The 8354-nt window shown below is 34.0% G+C and overlaps 1 long non-coding RNA gene across 1 annotated transcript; it reads right to left on the bottom strand.

The window, feature by feature from the left end:
- Positions 1–5043: 5043 nt before the first annotated feature.
- On the bottom strand, positions 5044–7468 carry LOC143655142 (uncharacterized). Its single transcript, XR_013162063.1, has 3 exons — positions 7370–7468; positions 6352–6391; positions 5044–5081 (listed from the first exon to the last, which is right to left on the bottom strand). It is a non-coding gene; the product is annotated as an uncharacterized LOC143655142 (long non-coding RNA).
- Between the last annotated feature and the right edge of the window lie 886 nt (positions 7469–8354).

The raw sequence follows: 8354 nt of genomic DNA, 5'->3' as shown, positions 1-8354 counted from the left end.
ATGTGTTGATGTATTCTATACTTTCAAATGAAAAACAAATTAAATAAATAATTTATAACAAATATCAGTTTATTTGAAAGCCCAAGTGTAAGTTTCCAGATGGTCTGATATTCCAGATGTCCTGAGGAATTACCCTCAGGAGTCTTACAATCCTTTTTTTTTTTTTGCATGGGCAGACACAGGGAGTCGAACCCAGATCTCTGGCATGGCAGGCAAGAACTATGCCTGCTGAGCCATCATGGCCCGCTTTACAATCCATTTTAGTAGGTACAGTTTATATGATTTTAATAATCTGTGATCAGTTTCATCATACTAATGGCACAGGCAGTTAGCCCCAATCACAGGGAAAGAAAGAACAATAGGGATAGGAGGAAGAGAAAACATTTGTTCTTTGGGATTCTTCAGCAATGAGAAACCAGGAAAACAAACATACAGACTAAAGAGTTTTACTGCTAAGTACAAATGAATGTGAGTAAATGTAAACAAATATTATTATTTATAAATGTTATAACTATGCTTCTCCTCCAGAAATCTGGTAATAGTCATGATTCTCAACTCAGGATAAGGCTCAAATGTTAAGGGATAGGGGAAAAGATTTTTGTAAGCCACGCAAATTTGTCCGAGACTCCAATACAACTCCCCACCCAACTCCCAGATTTTACAGTTGTGAAAGCAACACTGTAAATTCAGGTAAAAGGTTGCCAGGCTTTGATTCTAGGGTTTACTAACTTTCCATGACCCCTGTCAACTCAGCCAATTACCCTGGCAGCTTGAAAACAGGAAATGCAGCATCTCTGGTGTATTCATCAAAATTATTATTCCATGTAGAGATGGGAAGGGAGAACCTAATATGTCCCCCTGAAGCTCAAAATAAATATCTAATGTGCCACCAGGAGACCCCAGGCTCTGTTGTTTTAAAATTAAAGTATTAGTCACTCTGCCAGTGATTCTCTAAAGTCGATCTAAGGATGACAACATTCAAAATCAAATCGTGAATTCTGGAACTCCATCCTTCTTCATCTACCTCCTGAGTACAAATTTTGAAAGTTGAGCTTCAAAAATTTGCATTTCTAACCAGATACTCAGTGGACTTTTAACAAATAGCACTTCATGGAGTTATTACTATATTAAATGTAGAGCTCTAGGAAGTTTTGCATATGCACACCCCTGTGGGATGGTCACCCAGACTGAGATACAGAACATCTTCATTGAACCAGAAAATTCTCCGTGTCCCTCCTTAGTTGACTCCTCTTTACTTTGAACTGAGCTGTGCACACTACCGACTTTTATTAACATACCTTGTAATATCTGTTCTTGAACCTCATACAAATGGAACCATATGGAAGCTAATCTTTAACTTCTGGTTCCTTCCCTTGGCACATTATTTTTGAAGTCAGATCCTTTTAAGGCCCATTAGAGTTTGAGAACCACAGCTTCCTAAAGCAGAAATTGTCATAAGGAAGCCTGACCTTGGAACTCCTCTGAGATGAGGGAGTCAATTCAAATTATCCAGTTTAAGGCCGTCCTACACCCGATGTAGCCCTGTGATATGGTTGCCAATTCTGCTGTTAAGTTGAGCTCTCCTGCTCTAATGATTTCACTCATGAAGGCCAAACCAACTTAAGAAACCAACCACTGCATTTCCATTGTCACACTTTCCCCATTTCTTAAGTTATGCTTGTCTTCATATTGAAATTCTTTGTGCAGAATTTTAATAACACTACAATGACAGCCAGTCAAAATTTCAGTAATACCTGGCTTTAAATAAAATAATCACAAAGTGGCTGAATAACTTAGCATTTGCCGTTCCCTCTCAGAGCCCCTTCAGCTTGATTTCCACAGGCTTTCTCTCCAGAATTTTAAGCAGTTCCTCAGAATGAAGAAAATAACACAGCAAGAAAGTTATGACTATTAGAGAAGCTTGAAAATTATGATGGGAATCAGCTATTAGATCAGTCAGGATTCCGTCCTGCCAGAGAGATGATCACTGTGGTAAGTTGGCCACTATTTTGCTAAGTTAATGCTTCTTGCAGTTTGGCTTCTGCCACTCTTTTGGCTGAGGCTTCTGCAATCAAGTAATTGCTACAGGATCAAAGTTTTATTGGAGGTGCAACTTAACTTTTTCCTTCTTTAAGTTTCTCTCTACTGACCTGCATGATATCAGCCAGTTTTCCATCAAATAGTGCTCCCTTGGCCTCTGATGCCAGAAGAACTGATGATAAAAGTTAGAAGTGAACTGTCCCACTTCCCCACTGCCAGCACATCAAAAAGGCCTTTTGAGGGGGATGGGGAGGTGTGTGAAATTAGAGGAGGAAAGGGAAACTGTAAAAAATGGGGAACATGTGCATGACTGATGGGCAGCAGGGGAGATGCCTACAGGGCATAGTGAGGGAGGACCACTGAAGACAATTTTGGCTAAAGTTGACCCAAATAGGGGGATTACGATGGGGAAATTAGGGACGTTGAATATTCCTAATTTCACTTGCATCTTTAACATATAGGGATTTGGCTTTTTTTTTTTTAAGTTTGCCATCGGTTTCAGTTTCATCTTGTTTGGTTGAATTGTTTTCACAAATTAGCTACCAGTGCTCAGTAACAGGTATAAAGTATATTTCAGTTCATGGATTTGTAAATCACTCTTTCCTGAAACAAATATTTACCGACATTGGATATTTAAATGTGTCATACAAAAGTATTAAAATTTCTACAAAAGGTGAATAAACTTGTAACTGTCACCCTTTTCATATGAGCAAGAAAAGGCTCACAGATGGTATTCACAGCTCTGTGGGCTGCGATAGTTTCTATTCTCATTGACTGTAGGTTTAAATGCATGAAGACCACTGCTGTTCTGGGTCCCTGAATTGGCCTCATAGCTTCAAAGAAGAAAAGATCAATGAAAATGTTACCAATTCGGAACTGAGGTGTTTCGATCCCTTTGACCTTTGATGCTTCTCCATTGATTCAGCATGAATTCTCTGTCATGAAGATGGAGATAAAATACACACTTCCACCTATGTTCTCTTCCAAAAATCTCAATTGGAGAAATGGAAATTTTATAACTTTAATGTTTTGTGCTGAAAGATTAGTAAAAAAAAAAAAAAAACGAAATATTTTATTCCCAGGAAACTTACAATGAGTAAACTCTATAAAGTCACATAGAAAAAGAGAATTAGGAGTCAAAAAAGAGGGTTCAGAATCCTGACTGCAAAATTTCATAATCTGAACCCTATTTTCTTCATCTGTGAACTGAGGATAAGAAGTGATCTACCTGGAGAAGATTTTTTTTTTTTTTTTTTTTTGGTGAAGATCAAATGAGGTCATCTATGTGAATGTACTTTACCAGGAAGTTCTTAAGAGGTGTTTACTGCTCCCCATGATGCTACTGCTACTGTGGCTGACGATGGCAGAAAGCACCCCTGCATCCTGGAAGTCACACAGACTAGAGTTCAAATGGAAGCTATTCAATTTAGTGTCCTTGGGGTTGTTAACATTTTTTTTTTAGTATCATAGTTTCCTCATATGCCCACTGGGGTTAAAATATTACTGTTTATAACAAATTCACAGGATAAATATTTATTTAAATAATGTATGAAATATATAGTTTTTTGAACTGTATTGTTTTAAATGTATATATTTATATAATATATGAAATATATAGTTTTTAAATGCCAAACACACAATAGACGATTAATACTAGCTATTTTTCTTTCTAAATCCCTTCATCCCTACTCTCCCTTCACACCACCATTAACACAGTCCCCAAAATAAATTTGAGGTTAGAGCAGATGGCAAATTAGATGGTCCATATATATGGGCATATAATATATATATATATATATATGGTTGCCTTTCGAACCAACTTTAACTCCAGAGTTTTTTGGTTTTTTTTTTGTTTTTTTCTTTCTGGAGAAGAAAAGTCAGGGAGAAGAAATGCCTAATTGCTACAAGCATTCCAATTATACTCACTCACGAATCCTACAGCCTGGTTGGGAAGTCCCAACTTCAGCTATAACTCTATCAACTTTTCTCTCTCTTGAAAGAAAGCACTTAAGAATGAAAGTGAGTGGTATTATTCTGGGGAAAATCTTGAACTCTCTTTAATTTATGAAAAAATAAATTATTCATAATTACAAGACTTTATTATCAGTGATACATTGCTTATAACTTTTTTCAGTATGTCTTAAGTCTGAAGGTTGAGACTTTCTGCTGAAAACGATCCCATATTATTCCAATACATTCAGCTTCATAACCTTTATAGTCATTGTGTGTTCTCATTCTTCTGTGCTTTGTATAACTAATCATTTGCCAAGTCTTGCCAGTTCTTATTTCTCTGCAATGTGTTTCCCACTCATCCTTTCACTATCATTTCCATTGCCGTATCTTAATTCAGGTTTTTGATATCTGTCAAATGGAAAAATTATAAAGTTTCCAAGCCATGACACACTGGGTCCTGAAAATATGTTTATGGATATTCTCTAGTTCTATTGCACTCTGTCATCAGACTCAGTAACCACATTGTTCCTCACACAAAGCCATCAGTGGCCCTCCATTGCTTATTTAAAAGAGTCTATGTAGCCTTTCCAAATAACAAATACATCCTAGGGTATAATCATTCTTATTCTGGTACAAAAAGTTTACATTACAATCTAGACATATCTTTTCTTTACTGATTCTTGTTGCTTTTCTTCTCCCTTCTAGAACACAGACTTCACACGGCCAAGAAAATCTTGCTGTTTTGTCACTCTTCTATACCCAGTGCCTTAGAAGTTATAGGTATTCAATAAATATATATAGACAAAAAAGTAAATGAATAAATAATTAAATGTGTATAGAATAATTTCATCTACAATTTCACCTGTTGAAATCCTCAGCTTATATATTTTAATGCAGTTGACCAGCAGTGACTGATTTATTCCCATTATAAAAGAGGAATATCAGAATGGATAGCACCTTTTTGATGGGTCTTTGGAATGCGGAAGAATGTTCTGTTAATAATTTGTTCAACAAATCTTTATTGAATAACTCTTGTGTGGAGTCATGGTCCCATTGTTCCATTGCTTCAAAGTTCTCAAAATCTAGAACTTGAGATAGAAGTAAAAAGTATTTCATTGTTCTTTTCATTTTTGGTGTTAAATCACAAAATGAAAACATGAAAGTCAGTGAATTCATTTGTTTGGATAATTTTGGGCTTTATAGAGAAGGCAACTTAGAAGTCAGATTTAAGGATGAGCAGAATTATACTAGAAGAAATGGGAAAGGGACAGTCAGAGGAGGCACCATGAGCAGATTTAAAATGCCTTTGTTAGAAGATAAGTTAAATTTACATAATCTTATACTATTTAAAAGTCTGAGAATACTTGCACTCACCAATGCATTTATTACCTGCACAATGGAATAGAAAGAAGTATAGAATGCTAGAGGATTGTGAGAAAAAATGATGGTGGCAACAAGTCAGGGAATTTTAAAGTTGATACTGGATGGATGATTGATACTTAAGTGGGTGAAGGGAAACAGATACTATTTTAAAAAGAAGACAAGAAAGTGAACATCAAATTTAAGAAACTAGGAAAAGTTATTATAATAATTCTAAAGAAAGGAACACGAGAATAATAAAATCAAAAGCACAAGTTAGAAAAAACAGAAGCATAGAGAAATCCTGATTGGCTTAATTAAACAGTAAGCAATAATAAAATAGATACATTTTAACAGAATCGAATCAAGATAAAGTATAGGTTTAAAATTAGAAATAAGAATAAGCAAACATGCAGATATTTAATGTTATAATTTAATACAATGCATAAGTATATGCTAATAAAATTGAACATCACCACAAAGTGAATAATTTAATTTTAACCTGAATATAACACCAAAGAATACTATATACTGAAAATCATGTGAACAGTTGTTCTCCCAAACAGATTTAAAATCAAAGGATTTATAGGAGATAAATGTTCAATTTTCATAAAATGTTCAGTAATATAGAGAAATGGTGAAGCAACTTATTTATTCATTTATTTTATTTTACAAATTACTGTAAACCTGAAGGGTGATCTGATAAAGGTAATGCAGAAAAGGCACATACAGAATCTCTTCCAGAGGAACACATGGAAAATCTTAAGGAAAACTCTGCCCAATATCCTTATCAATATATTTAAAAGGAAAAAGAAAAATTCTAAAAAATATGTGAAAGTCATTGAGCTAAGTACAAGATCGATTTCTGATTAAAATGAAACAAACTGCTCTTGGGAAAAGTAGAAATATGAGTATCCTCCAATATTTTGATGTTGTTAATTTAAAATTTGTAAGCAACTAAGGGTGCAAGTGCAGTTCAGTGACAGAATTCTCACCTACCATGCGGGAGACCCAGGTTTGCTTCCCAGTCCATGCACCTCTGAAAAAAACCAACAAACAAGCAAAATCAAACAATCAAAAAAACAAGCAAAAACAAAAATTCAACAAATGGTCTTAAAATAATGGGATACTCATATGGAAAAATACTGAAAATATGACTCCACCATACAGCATATAAAAAGAAAAAAATTGTAAGCAACTCATTTGCTAAGTCCATGACTACTAAAATCAAGAGGGCACTAAAAATGAATAGTTAGTATTTGTACACATTTCTGGAAATTTTGAGGAGTTCAATGAAATATAAAAAAAAATGCAGAGGAAATTGACAACTTTTAGTGTTTACAAATATTAATGTATATGTTGAAGTCTAAGACAATTAAAAGCAGCCTAGAGTCAGCAATAAATTAATAAAATAAATAAATATAATATACGAAATATATAATATCAAAATATTTTCTATATTGTAGGTACACTTGGAAAAATATAATGGAAAAAATTCTGTCAATAACAGTAGCAAAATACGCAACTATCTGATTAATTAAAAATTATATGAGTTGTTTTTTTAAAATTATAGCACTTCAATGAAAAATAGACAAGAGAAATTGAATAAACACACCATACTTGATATAGGGTAATAAAATGATGCTGTTTCTCTTAATAAAAAGTTAACAGTAATGCCATTAAATTGTTAAATAATCATAAAATCCATTTGAAAGAGTACACAGATGCCATTCAAGTAAATAAAAACTTTACCACGGAGTACACGGGTAGTTCAGTGGTAGAATTCTTGCCACTGGGTGGGAGACCCAGGTTCAATTCCTGGCTCATGCACTCCAAAAAACACAAACAAACAAAAATTCAACAAATGGTGATGTGTCAATGGATATTCATGTGGAAAAAGAATGAAATGTGACACCCCCAAGCATATTAAAAATGAAAAAAAGACATTACCAAAAATCAGTGGGATAGAACTAGAGATCTATAGTATAGAAGTGAGAGTATAGAAATAAACCCTTACGTTTATAGTCAATTGATTGTTGGCAAAGATATCGAGACAATCCAATGGAGAAAGACTAGTCTTTCCAACAGATAGTGCTGGAACAACTGGATGTCCACATGCAAAAGAATGAGGTTCAATTCCTTTCTTGCACCTTACAGAAAATTAAAGTAAAATGAATCATAGATCTAAATGTAAGAGCTACAACTATAAAACTATTAGAAAAAAAAGCGGGAATAAAGCTTCATGACTTGGGTTAGGCAAAGCCTTCTTAGACATGACACCAAAAGCACAGGTGACAAAAGAAAATATAGAAAACTGAAGTTCATCAAAATTGAAAACTTCTGTGCTGCAAATTATACCATCAACAAGGTGAACAAAAGACAATTCCCACTAAATGGGAGAAAATATTTACAAATCATATATCTCATAAGGATCTGGTATGCAGAACAAATAAAGAACTCATCACTAATTAATAAAAATATAAATGACCCGGTTTAAAAATGTGCAAAGAATTTGAATAGACACTTCTAAGAAAACAAACACATGAGCAATAAACACAAGAAAAGATGCTAAATATCATTAGACACTAGGGAATTGTCAATCAAAACTACAATGAAATAGCACTTCACAGCTATTATTCGGATGACTCTAACCAAAGCATAACAAGTACTGGTGAGGATATGGCAATATTGGAGCTCTTATATATTGTGGATGGGAATCTAAAATGGTATAATAGCTTTGGAAAACAGTTCAACAGTTTCTCAAAATGTTTAACATAGAGCTACCATACGACCTAGCAATTTCATTCTCAGGTGTATAGTGAAGAGAAAGGCAAATATATGTTATGAAAAACTCGTACAGCAATGTTCATAAAAATATTATTCTTATTAGTCAAAGAGTAGAAGCAACCCAAATTTTTTATCACTTATGAACAGATAAATAAAATGTGGTATTCCATACAATGGAGTATTATTAGGCAGTAAAAAGGAATGGCGTAATGATA

The sequence above is a fragment of the Tamandua tetradactyla genome, chromosome 14, assembly GCF_023851605.1.
Source record: "Tamandua tetradactyla isolate mTamTet1 chromosome 14, mTamTet1.pri, whole genome shotgun sequence".
Taxonomy (NCBI): Eukaryota; Metazoa; Chordata; class Mammalia; order Pilosa; family Myrmecophagidae; genus Tamandua; species Tamandua tetradactyla.
This window is presented reverse-complemented; position numbering and strand designations above follow the sequence as displayed.